The sequence below is a fragment of the Lactuca sativa genome, chromosome 6 (assembly GCF_002870075.4).
Source record: "Lactuca sativa cultivar Salinas chromosome 6, Lsat_Salinas_v11, whole genome shotgun sequence".
NCBI lineage: Eukaryota > Viridiplantae > Streptophyta > Magnoliopsida > Asterales > Asteraceae > Lactuca > Lactuca sativa.
In genome coordinates, this window is record NC_056628.2 from 193,147,323 (window position 1) to 193,162,201 (window position 14,879).

Below are 14,879 nucleotides of genomic sequence, written 5' to 3' on the forward strand. Positions count from 1 at the left end.
AACTACTCATTATTAAGACACCAAGGAACAATTTTTAAGATCACAACTTACCTATATAAAATATAGGATTTTCCAAAAATCACTTCTTTTAAATGTGAACAAAAGTTAATGACATACATGCATATATCCATGGTTTTAGAACGTGACACCACACCATTTTTACAGAACATATCAGATTTTTTGAAAGTACAACGAGAATAATTCTAAACAAGTGTAAAACTATATCGCACTAAAATGCTTATGAACTCACTAACTTTTTAGTTGACATTTTTTCAAAATGACTTGTATTCTCAGGAAACCGGTAGACAGGTGCTCAATCCATCGTGATGGTTGATGTCGTTGTTCATGCTTTTTATTACTTTTCAGTTATTGTATTGGTTTTTGTGTGGACATAATATGTAAACAATGTAAGTTTGTTATCTTAATGTATGAATGTTTGTGTTGCTATGTTTCATTATTTCACAATTGTTATGATATGGAAAATGACGTCATCCGCCCCCGGACGTTTTCCGTCATCCTGGTCCGAGGGTGCGACATCACACCCCCGAACCGAAACGGCGAAAACGTCCGAGGGTGGGTGACGTCATTTCACAATACCTTAACAATTGAATATAAATGAATCATAGCAACACAACATCATCCATTGAGATTACAAGTTTAAATTGTTTACACACTTTGCTTACTCAAAAGTTAAATACAAATACTGAAAAGTAGAAAACATGATGCAGTGCCGCCTGCCCTCAAAATGTTTGATTATCTGTTTACTTGGTTTCATGAGAATACAAGTGATTTTGAAAAATGTCAACAATTAAGTTGGTGAGTTCATAAGCATTTTGTATGAAAAGGATTTGTAACGGTTTCGTGGAAAATGGTTTTGTATACTTCTAGAAAATCTGATATTTTCTTTGAAAATGAGTCATAAGCCTTATACCCAAGACTAAAATATATGTATTTCCTTTGTATCTTTTTCTTGTAGAATGATAATGTATGTTTCCAGAAAATCCAATATTTTCTTAAATATGAACTGTAGTCTTAAACCATAAGACCAAAAAAATGTAAGAAATGTTGTACTGAAAAATAGTATGTAGTTTTATCTTCTTATAAAACTAACGAAGTGTAAGTTACCCCGTAAACCGATTAGTTTCATTAATCCCTATGTAAGTTATTATAACCATGCTAATATGAATGATATGTATAAACGACGTTCTTCAGGCATCGGAGCCGGTAGACATTTGTCACCTTAGACTTGCCGGTCTAACTGTAGCTAACAGCTAAGGTGTGGGGTTGTCAATCCCGTATAGATCTATACACAAGTATCTCGCTCTCCCTCAAGGAGACTCTGTTTATAATGCAGGACTTAAGGTGTACACTAGGTAGGTACGGTGAAGAGAATGTCTCACAAGAGCATCAACAAATTTACATGAACCATGACTCCTTTTTCTTGTAAAATGAAATAATTATACCTTTGAATAATTATATGGTTCTTCTAAAATGAAAGTGTGGTTTTATGACTCCCAGACCATACCAATTATAGTTCACCTTGTATGTTTGTTAAGACTATTTATATAATATTCTTTTACATAAATATAAAGTTGTAATCTTGTCTAGTGTTAAAATATGCAATCAAAACATGATATCTTTGGGTGGTAACCCACCAAAATAGTAAGTAACTATAATGTAACCATTTTTGCTAGAAAAATTGTCTTTTAGTAAAAGTTACCAAAACCTTGTAGTTTTCCAAATCATACTTTTCCTTATGATATTTGTAGCACATAATGAGTTATATTTTCGTTAACTTTGCATATCAAAAACTAATATATTACAAATACTGTATAAAAAGTAGTGATAATCATATCTTATACAAACAACATCTCATATTTTGACATAAAGATTAAATATCCAACTATTTGTACGATAAACAAATTTTGACTTGTATCCCCTCCCCCTAAAACATGGAAAAGCTTGAAAATGTGGGGTATGAACTCACCTTGAGTGGTTTTGTGGGTTATTTGAGAAGATGGTGTGAAGATCTTCAAGCCTAAACACTTGAATGGTTTGAAGAACTTCCTTGGAAATGTTATTACCCTAAAAGTTTTAACACATAATAATATGTGTAAATAATATGAAATTAACATGAATGTGTATAAAACACTAGTTTAACAAGAAAGGCTTACCAAAAATTATAAGAATAAGCTTGAAGATTAAATCCTTGGAGACTTTCTTTGAGAGAAGCGATGAAGGGAAGATGGAAGAAGTTGAAGAATGAAGCATGGAATGGTTTTTTGTCGTGTATAATAAGGAGAAATGAGGTGATGTTTACTTGGATATTTGTTGGGCAATAACATGGATACATGTTGGATATTAGTTTGCTTTGGAAAGGAAAAAACAATTAAATCACAAAGTCAACACCTTATCACTTTGGGAAGGGGCCACTTGGGGGTTTTCAACCATACATGACTGAAATCACCTTATTCCCTTGGTGATTCCGGTCCTAACCTCCCCCACTAATGTGTTTTCAGTCCTAGTGACTTGGTTCTTGGAGATTTCAATCCTACATTCATCCACACATTGAGTTTTCGGTCTTAGTGGGTTTGGATCTTGGTGATTTCGGTCTAGGTGCTTTGTTTTGTGTTGATTTCGGTCTTAGGGTCCCTCATGGAAGGGTTTTCGGTCTTATTGCTTCATGGGAGGGTGATTTCAGCCTTAGGTGGACCGAAATCCCATTCTTTGTGGGCTACTAGGCTTAAACTATACAATAATGTTTTAGTTTCATGATTTGTGTTCCCACCATTTGACTTGTATTGCCATGCTATCACTTGTTGAATCTTGACGGTTTATTACGAATATGATCTTCAAAGTATATATTCCTATATATGCACTTATCCAAACCAAGCCCTCTTGGTTCTCAAAGTCTTATTGCGACAAAGTATGTTGTGAATTCACTTACACGTGGTTACAATTTAGACTTTGCTTGATCCAATTTTTTTGGGTTGTCACAATTTACCACATGTATTCTCCCCCAAAACATACAAAAATATAAAAAGGGGTCGTAACACTCACCTTGACAAGTGTTTGTCGGTTTTTTTGAGTATTTGACGCGAGAAATCGAGATGTGTTGCTTCGAACACGAACCTCCGAGATTAATTTAGTTTCCTAGGAAACTTAAATATACATTAATATGTGGAGGGTTGTTTGTTATTTTAACCAAGGCATAAGGTTCATTTACTAATTTAAATAAATTAAATGGTACTAAGTTTGTTAATAATTTCCAAATAAGGGACTAAAATGATTTATTTAAATTCAAAGTTTGGACTTTTTGGACTTATTTTGCTAATAAATCTCAAGAGGGGGTTTAAACTATATAAATGAAATGAATTTTTAATTGATTTGGACTTGTTTTGAAAGAAAATTCCAAAGAGGGTTGTTTGAATTAATTTAGAAATGAAGTTTAGGGTCATTTGGTGTAACATCCGAATTCTTGGAGGTATTTTAATTTAATGTATTTTGGATTTTGGACGGTACCACGACGTTGTGAAGGCATCCCACGACATGGTGATGGTCGATGTATTGCGAGTTTCAAATGACCGCCACAACATGGCAGCTGTTTAATGAGAAACCTTAATATATGAGGTTTGCACCCTATTGAAGGGAATGTAATGACTAGGGTTTCTCACCCTCAACCTTCATCACACTCACTCAACCTCTAAGCAAACCCTAATATTCATTATTGCTCTTTATTGTTTCAGACCGTGATGTTCGATTCACCTCCCGTTTCTAGCAGAAGTTCCATGATGAACTAGGCACGGGACTACATTTTAGCACTGCATACCATCCGCATACAGACGACCAGAGTGAGCAGACCATACAAAACCTCTAGGATATGTTCCGGGTCTGCTTTATTGACTTTGGCGGGAGTTGTGTGACATCCCCAAAATCTCGGCCAAAAAAGACCGATTTTCATTTATGCTTTTAAATAATTTCAGAGTAAATCCTTTTGATTTGAAAGAGTTGCGGAATTTGTTCCCAAAACAAAACATGATAAAATAATATTTATCAAAGCATTTCATCAAGAGATGCATTTCATTATATAATCAAAACTCGGGATGTCATGTTCCGATACAGACCATAAAGCATAAACGATAAACATTACAAGTCATTCAACAAATATATACATATACAGACTTGTAAACAAAACAACAAGATGATCCATCCATCTTACGCCCTTGTGCCACTTCCTGTAATACAAATAAAACTGAGTGGGTCAGACTTGGGAGTCTGGTGAGCATATAGGGTTTTCAACCCACAATAAATAAGTTATATTTAACTTCACCAACCAATCACTATCCCGATTACCCATTCCCGTTATCCTCACTTTACGTCCCTAAAACAACATCTATCTCAAGGGGCCTAATCTAGGATTTTCATCGGGACGGACATCACTGCAAAGGGGTTTCCTCAACAATAGATATCCTAAAGGCAACCATGAGGGGGATAGAGTACACCGGTGAACACATCGTTCACAACACCTACAGGTTATGAACATGCTAGCGTTCCACTGGACTGTCTAGAAAGAGTCCGTGGTCGTTATCCATACTCCGCTGAATAACTAGATCAACAACAACAACAACATCGAGGCCTCTCATCTGTTTATTACACACCGACTATCTACCCATGTTCTACCCAACATATTAGTAGATAAGAATATATTTTCATACATAGTTTAAAACCTATATATCATTTTCATTCAATATATATATATATTCCATATAACAGATGAGGCATACCACATAACACGTATTTCATAGAAAGCAATTCAGATCTATGAGATGGAATAAAGTGAATATCCATTCACGCATACAATCACAAAATATACACATAGCAAGTATATCGCATAAAATACTTCATAGTTACTTGTTAGAAGAAAGTAACTGCGCCCACACACATATAAACCACAATTTACTTAATACACTCAAACCGCACTTGTATTATTATCGTGTTTATGAAAGGTAGTATACACTCACTTGATCAGAAGATGATCGGACAGCACTACGACTTGCAGAAGTAGTAATCCACAGCAGATCTGGAAGATCTCCTCAAAAATCAAACTTCTCGCGGGCAGAGCTTTGACTCGGGAACCGCACTTCTCGGGATCTTCGGGATCTCGGGACTTGCCTCGGGGCTAGAGTATGATACCGGGGCTTCGGGGTATTTCTGGCACGCAAAATGATGAAAAACGGGAGAGAGAAGAGAAGAAATTGGCAAAACTATCGGCTGCCTTCGGATCCCTTATATAGAGGTTGGAGCCTCGGAGTACGCGGGGCGTACTGCAGTACGCAGCGCGTACTGCGTCCGAAATCGTCACTGCATGCGTCATCCGAAGTGTCGACACTATCGGAGTACGCGGTAGCGTACTCACGTACGCGGGGCGTACGTCGGATCGGACTGATGACTCGGCTTCGGATAATGCCTCCGATTTTTGATTTAAAAACAAATACAAAATGATTAATAAACTTCGGAAATTCATAACTTCTTCATAAGAACTCCGTTTTCGACGTTCTTTATATCCACAGAAAGGTGAGACCACGCTCTACGAATTTCGTTTAGACTCCGTCGGCTAATTTCGACTTTATTTTTATTATTTATTTTTAATAGGCCGCGACAGAAACTTTCGTTATAAATTCATAACTTCTTCGTTTTACGTCCGTTCTCGCCTAACTTTTTATCGCTTCGATACCAACAATGAGATCTTCGCTTCTCATTTAGATTGCCTCGGCTAAAAACCGCTCGATCTCAATTCGAGTATTTCAGGCTGCACACCGCTAAGTCGAAACTTCGATAAATCATAACTTCCTCATACGAAGTCAGATTTGGGCGTTCTATATATATTCGAAAACCTCGTTTCAACTACTACAACATTAACCAAAGATATTAAATTTATTTTACACTTAAATTTTGACGCTTATTTTTATTCTTAATTAATCAGGCCACATAATTAAGCAATTAAGCACAAAACACATAATACTCAAATAATACATTCTTATTATTTCAAAACGGGTTACAAAGGTTAACCTAGACTATTACATTGCTAAAAATGGCAAGCCCGGAAACACAGGCGTTACAAGTTGGGACTCCTACCTACCTCTTGCAGAGTTCTCCTACAACTAGAACGTTCATTCCAGCATTGGTGCTCCGCCTTTTGGGCTGTTGTATGGACGAAGATGTCTTACCCCATTCTGTTGGGGTGAGGTTGGTCATAGGGTGATGGGTCGGATCGAGGTGGTTCTGCAGACTACCGAGAAGATTCAGTAGATCAGGCAGCGGTTGCAGACTGCTCAGAGTCGGCAGAAGAGTTACGCCGACCGGAGCCGATCTGAGTTGGAGTTCAGTTGGTGACATGGTGTTAATGAAGGTCTCACCCTGAAGGGTGTGATTCACTTCAGGAAGAGGGAAAGTTGGGTCCCCGATACATTGGACCTTTCCGGATTATTTCCAGGGTTGGCAGGGTAGCATACAGACTGGATCTCCTGGAGGAGCTCAGTCAGATTTACAACAATTTTCACATCTTGCAATTGCGAAAGTGCATATTGGATGGGGGTGCAGTGGTGTCGTTGGATGATATTCCGGTCGATGAGCGCCTGAATTATGTGGAGAGGCCAGTGGCCGTTCTGGAGAGGAAAGCGAAGGTTTTGCGTAACAAGGAGGTACCTTTGGTAAAGGTACAATGGGAGCATCGGAGGGGATCCGAGTGGATTTGGGAGCCAGAGGCCGAGATGCGGGAGCATTATCTAGAGTTGTTCACCATAGCAGAATTCGAGGACGAAGTTTAGTTCAAGTGGGGGGGGGGGGAATTGTAACATCCCGACTCCCAGGTATAAAATTTTAAGGATTTCGTACATCACATAAGACCTACTCGATGAGTTGGAGGCCCCAACTCGTCATATATAAACTAATAAGGTCGCGTGGTTTTGGAACCAACTCGATGAGTTGGAGGATCCCAACTCGACGAGTTGAGGCTGTGCATGAAAACCCTAATTTTTAGGGTTTACGCCCTATTTAAAGGACCTTAAGTCCCCTCACCAGCCTCCCTTACCACCTTATCACCCAGAGAAACCCAATTTTGTGCATCTTATCTCATTGTGTGTGTGAAAGCTTGGAGGGTGACTTTTGGTTCTCTTTTGGAAAGAAACTCAAGAACTGAAGAGATTGGAGTGAGGATGAGGCTATAGATCCGACATATACTTTGTTTTGGCAACTATCTTGAGGTATAATGTTGGTACCTTGACTTCTTATTGCTTATATCTCCTCTTATGAAACTATATGGTCATTTTTGGTGCAAAATGGATTCATTCTCGGATTTGAGCTTGTCCAGAGGATGGGGTGCAGATCTGGACACCTCTTGGCCTCCATGAACATAAAGTTTCCCACTTTATCTTGTTTTGGCCCTCCTCCATGCCCTAAACATCTTATTAAGATTAGTTTTAGTGTTTTAATCCCCTTGATGTGTTGCATGCACGTAAAGTTAGCAACTTTACATGGTATCTTAGTCCTAAGATATTAGATCTGTAGTTTGGGGCTTTGGATTCGACTGGAAAGGACTGAGTATGAAAAGTTGAAGGAACTCGACGAGTTGCTTAGCCAATTTGACGAGTTGAGTCGGGTTTTTCTGTTTTCAGGATTCTGAATAAACTCAGCGAGTTGATGAGATAACTTAAAGAGTCAGTTAGGGTTTTTTCCGGTTTTCTAAGTTCTGATGGAACTCAACGAGTTGGGTCAACATGGATTGTTGACCTTGACTGTTGACTTTGAATTTGACCAGGGTTAACCAAGTTTAACTTTGTAGGGTATTATGGAAATTTGGGTCTTGATGGAATTGGTTCTATGATGGTTGTAGGTGTTTGAGTTTGGAGCCGTGTTTTGGGAGCTTGATCTTTTCAGTTCAGTTCGACATTGTGAGGTGAGTTTTTGTCACACCCCAAAACCAAGAATGACGGAAACATTATGGGGCGGAGGACGTCATGTACAGTATCACAATAATGAAAAGTAGTAAACAAGCAACAACATCATCCATTGCATTAATAATGTAATTTTAATACAAGTGTTCTGACAAATTATGATAAACACTAAAGTATAATCAAAATGAAAGATGAGTCTTGAACGAGCTCCATCTTCTCTAAACCTTGCATCGGTACCTGTCTATTGATGACCTGATGATACAAGTATTTTGAAAGCGAGTATCAGCTTTAAAGCTGGTGAGATCATAAGTATTCTAGTGTCTTAATTTATATGTAAGAAATTGTTTGTATATGAACTGTAAGTATTGAAAATGTTTGTAAAACAATTGTAAACGTTTGAAAAACCCTAGAAATCCCTATGATTCCTACTATTATATAAGGGTGTCTTCTACCAAGACCTAATTGTTCTAAATGTTCGTTTCTTGTAAACGTGTGTAATTTTCCCAAGTGTAACTATCATTAACAAAATATAGTTTGTACATTTAATGTTTAAGTGAAATGATCACTAAATATATGTAAAGGGTAAATTAATGTAGTACTGTAGTGTTGTATTATAGGAACTACTGTTGTACTAACTACCTTAAACCGGATTTATAGTAAGGTATCATGTGATTAATTGTACCATACTATCGACTAGGTAACAACGACAAATGTAGGTCGTAAAAAGGTATGACGTTTGGCACCCGCAAACCTGCAGGTCCGGTTGTAGCTAGCAGCAAGGTGTAGGATAGTCAATCCAGTATAAATCTATACGCAAACTCACGCTCTCCCTCTAAGAGACTCTGGCTATAGCTCGGGTCATGACAATGAAAGCATGCTCCGATACAGTGGATCACAATTATGTTAACATATTCATGTATATGTAATGTATTGTTAATCGTTCTAGTATCGTTGTATATGTTCTCTTTTTAGTATAGTTGTATATGTTCTCTTTCTAGTATAGTTGTATATGTTCTCTTTCTAGATGTGTCTATGTAAATGTAATCATGTAAACATATCTATGTAATAGTATAGTAATGTACCGTGTGTACTAGTTGTAATGTATGTTCCCTCTATCTAGCAAGTATTGACTCATTAATGAACTGACTCATTGTATGATATCGCGTTCTAGTAATAGTTCTAGTATCTTCCTAAACTACCCATATAGTAGCATACTAGTAATTTAACTGGTACGTATGAACATGGATGTATACCCTTGCTACTCAAGGTCATTGGATGAACTGGAAGGACCTTTATGACTATATATGTACATATGATATATAACTAATATTTCAACAACTTTCGAACGGATACCCGATGTCCCACCAGACCACATCTCAAGCGCGAAAAGGAAACAGGGTGGATAGCCTTCCTAAGTCTTTTAAACATTTCTTATATAACTATACATATATAGGCATGCAATTGATAATATAAAAGCATAAAATAAGTTTTGTAAAACCTTTGAACATAATTATTATCTAAGAAAAAGATTGACTTGATGTCAATCTATAAAACAGTTTAAGTATAAGGAAATGGTTGGAGGAAACACAATTGTAAATGAGTTTGAAATGAAACATACAATGCAAAATAAGAAGTTTTAAACATATAAAACTTTTATGAATAGCATATGAAGAAAACTATTTGGTAAGACGGCTAATGAGTAGCCAATCATTTGAATGTTGCTTATTAATCACATGTGATTGATATAATAACTAGCATGATTCTACTTGTATCCCCCCATAAAACATTTAAAAACAGTTACAACATTGATTAAGGGGTATGAACTCACTTGTGGTGAGTGGATTGGATTGAAGCGTCAGACACGATGCTAGGTGACAAATGGAGACCTGTATACACACACGAGCCTAGTTATCATATAATGAACATATATATAACTAATTAGCCAATTTATAACTAATAAATTAAGTTGGGACACTCTAGAACATGAAAACACTTTGTTTCACGTGTTAAAGATCACAAGGATTGCATCCAAGTGTTGGTAGGGCAAAGCTAGGGTGTTTGGAGTTCAAAGGGTAAACTCCCTTGGAGTTTACGGTTTTGATGGTCATAACCCAAGAAGTTTACGGCAGTAAACTCTAGGGTTTATGGTCGTAAACTCTACTCCCATTGACCATGTGTTGTTTTGTGGTTTTACAAGTCTTTTGAAGCATTTCTACTTGGTGGTTTGGCCTTTGGAAGGGACTAGGGCAACAAAAACACTCCTTGGAGGAGTTTACAGCCTCATGGTCATTTCCCTTTGGGTTTACTACCTTAAACCCTTATGAAAAGGGTATTTCCATGTTTTCAAGTCCTTAACACAACTAGGTAATTGTCTAGATTAGTTTTTAGGCCTAAGGAAGGAAAATGACCCATTTAAACACTCTTTAGGGTGTTTACGGTTTTGGGAGATCCCCAAACCGTAAACACCTATAAATGTTGGTCTTTGGTGTTTTTCAAGGCTTAAACACATCAATGGAAGGTTTAAACATGTCAAGGTAAGGCTTAAACATCAAACTAGGGCTAAACAAGGGACTTAGGCACGCTTTGGTGCTACTCTTGGTGTTTACGACCCAAGAACATTCTTGGACCGTGAACACCTTTAACCTTGTGTTATTGACATATTTTCTTGATGTTTAAATGTAATATTAGCTTAATAACACTCAAGGATGGAAGTACTTACTATTAGGAAGCTTGATTTGAGCTAAAAGTCCAAGAACACTTAGTGTGTGTTCTTGGTGTTTTTGGTAATCTAATCAAAATACATAAATGAATGGATGAATAGATGTACAAACACTAGATTAATTATTAAACCAACTTGAAATGGTTAGAACACTTACTAGTTTGAAGATCTATAACAAAATCTAGGATGATACTTGAAAGGATATTATGAGTTTACTCTTTTGGTATTTGGGGAGTAAACACAAATGGCTAGTCTTGGGGAGTAAACTCATGGATAAGCATGAGTTCACGGATTTTTGGGATGATTTTTTGACCCAAACTTAATAGTTTGGCCGGGAACTTCTAAGACACGAGGTGTTTGCGGTTTTTAAATTTCAAAACCCGAGACGACACTTTCTTTCACCCGTTCGTTTAAAGAATAATATTAAAATAATCACTTGAACTTATTTTTCCCAAAAAACAAGTAAAAGTGAACTTGACTTATAATATGGAGTGATTGACTTTTAGGGTTTGACCGAATGAAAATTTCGAGTTGTCACAGTTTTCCTCACTATACTTAGGGGTCGAAGGCACCAATGCCCGCCCATTGGATTGATATCCTGGTAGTTGTTATGGTGAGTACGAGTTAGTTATGCATGCTAGTTTGATATGCTAGACTGGTAGGTCTATAGGACTACCTGTGATACCGTTTGATTATCTGTATGCGCATTTAGTTGTTACACATCGACATGTTGTGTGAGTAGGGTTGAGGTTGTATTGCTCCGTGCGGTAACCAACAAACCCTGAAGTATGCCCGTTATGAGTTGAGGGCCAGGGAAGGCATGACAGACTCATACTGAGGACTTCTAAGCATTCCAGATGCGAGCTGAGGGCCATGGGAGCATGCCAAGCTTGCACCGAGGGATTATCATTTAGATTCCAATATTAGGATTGAAGAGGCAAGCCAGTCATAAGTTGTAGGCTCGAGAGCAAGCCAAACTTATGATGTGGGCTCGGGAGCAAGCCAGATGTGACCCAAGGGTATTTTAGGTATTTTTAGTTGTATTTGAGATTGGTCACTATTTGATGAGTAGGTGATGGGTAGAGCTGATATTCGGAGAAAAGACATATTTAGCTATTTATTTAGACTGGTAGGTGAGTTTTCCTCATTGTGGGTCGAAGGCACCAATGTCGGCCCACTAGGTTATGTATTATGGTATATAGGATGATGTTATGCTAGCTATATGATAGATTAGTAAATCTGTATAATTACCTATATTTGTTGGATATGTGTTATGTTTATGTGTTGTATTTTTCGACATATTGTGGTTGGGTTGAGGCAGTCCTCCTTTGTGTTGAAGGTCACGACACCCAGGGTGGTTCGGATAAGTTGTAGGCCCTACGAGGCGGTCCAGTTAGACCGAAGGCCCAAAGAGCGGTCCATATAGGCTGTAGGCCTAGCGAGGCGGTCCAGTCAGGCTGAAAGCTCATATTTACATGCTGTTGTTTGTTATGTTGTGTGATGGTACTTTGGGGGAACTCACTAAACTTTGACTTACGTTTTCAGTTTTATTGTTTCATGTACTTTAGAGGATCATGGGAAAGCGAAGGTGTAATCGTGAACATCTTCCTATTTTTATGACATTGGATCTTAGGATACTCTAATTATTATTATACTTTTGAAACAATGGTCGTTTTGTAAACACTTTTTGGTTAATGAGTGGTTTTTGAAAAATTTAAAGTCCTATGATTTTTGGGATGTTACGTTTGGATTTGTTTTGTAAAACTTTTTCGAGAGAGAGTAGATTTTGAACATTTTAAAATGGAGTTTGATAGGTTTGGACTAGGTTTGCAAGGATTTTCGAAAGGAGGGTTTGGATATATTAAAAGGAAGTTTGAGACCTGTTTGAATTTTTTTTCGAAAGGAGGGGGCATAGTTAATGTTTTAATATAGCTTCAAACTTTAAAAACAATTTCATTTAAACACCTTGAAAAAAATGAAAGAAAAACACATTTCATATAAGAAGAAATCGGCTTCAAAATTGAACTGAGTAGAACATGTATCCAATAAGTCTCAACATTAATTAAAAACGAACACATAGTGCAATACACAAAATTTCCAAATGTAAATAAACAAAAAAATAAAAAATAACACTCAATAAATAAATTAAATGAAAAAAAAATACAATAAGTAGGACGTATATGGCTACCCACTCACCATGCACCACTCTATAACTCGTCATTCTTATCTCCATTTATAGGTATCATAAATACATATGGAAATGAATATACCCTAAACCAATTCTAACTCTCCAAACCGCCGTCAACAAAGTAATAAAACCTGAAACAATTAATACTTAGATAGGGAAAAACACACAAAGCTCCATTTCAATGACACAATTTTTACTAAAAAACAAACACAAATAAGTTGATGTTAACGTGAATTAAAACCCATGCATCTACGCTCTTTAATAGATCTTGAATACCCTTATAAAATGCCACCCACATAAGCGACGGATACACCCACCCGCTTACTGTTACCCATTCGCTTATCCACCTGAAAACAATGACGACTAAAAAATTGGAACAACTACTCCGTGCACGCATCCAATATGTTATACATGCAAGGAGAACTATCGAGGTCCTTAGAGCAAGATTTGAAGAAGGCGAAAGGCTTCACCAACAGGTCGAAAACGAACTTCCAATGTCATCACCTTACTTTAACTTTGCTATGGCCACTGTCGCTCTGCGTAAAGCCAGACACATCTACTCCAACACCGAAAGCAACCTCCTTGCCCTTGGCGAAGAACTTCAGCAAACAGTCACTGCTCTCAGGTGGATGGCAAGGGATGTCCCAGATCAGTAGGTGGAAGTGCTAAAGGTTTTCCTCTCTTTTACTTAAAAGAATGTAATAGGACATAATCTGATGTATGCAACAACTTTGTCATTTGTATGAAACCCAACTAATATATAATATGGTTTTCATTTTGCAACATATCCTTTAATGTGATCGATCAATGTGTACTAACAACTAACAAAACAAAACCAACCCTAAAAAATTAAACAAAGCCAGACATCTGTATAACATCACCTCTACGAAAACATATGACTTGAACACTTTTCAATGAATATTAACACAATAAAAAAGGAGGTTTTATACATCAATTTTTCCATTTCCACTACAAATAAAAACAAATAACCCCCGCTAAAATTAGTTACCCAAATTTAACACATGTATTTTCAATTTTTTTCAACAACCAACATATTGGACTCACTCTCTAACCCTAACCCTCTATTCAAGCCCATTACCAAAAACTAATATTAACAACTTACTATTAATGTTTACAAACATACTAGTAACATTTAGAAATACAATGTGCAAATAATTTACAAAACAAAAATGTTACTTAACCATTACAACATGTTAGATTCCACTTCCATGTAATTACAACAAAACAAAAGTTAAAAGAAATTTTGAAAAAAAAATAGACTATATTACAAAAGAAAAATAAAACAATTTTTGTAAAAAAGCTTACAAACAAAAAAATAATATTAAAACAAACTTTATACCTCAACAACCATAAAATATAAAAATAACTAAACAAAAAAAAAACCTTTTTCTGCCTAATACTCATTACTGGCACAAAGACCAATAAAAAAATATTAATATAATTATCACAAATCTATAACCACACTCAAAGCCGACTCTTCGAATACTACAAAATTAATATAGCCACTTCCCAAATTACCCTCATAGCAAACAACTTTAATATGACCACCAGATAAACGAATGGAAACAACTATTCTGCAATTATCAACTTACATATAAACACAACCAATCTTAATAATAACTTTTCCGTTAACTTTTCATCAATCTATTTAAGTATTCAATTCAAACAACACCACCAAAAAAGACATTAACATGCCAAGTATGAAAAAGTCAACAAACATCTCCAAAAAAAACATGAACAATCACTTTCCCCTTAAATTACCGACCATTCAAACTCGCGCCAATGACATGACCAACCTTCATCTAGTTTTTATAAAAAGTCCATAAATACCTTACTTCTTAAGCGAACTCCCAGAGTACACCCATTCTCGCAAATTATAACTAATATTTTTCTACATTCTAAAGATAAAAGAAAAAATAGAATGACTTCAAATACGTTTTGAAACCAAAATCTTAGATTTCTTTTATAAGTTTGGAGCCCTCCATGTATTTCTTTTGAT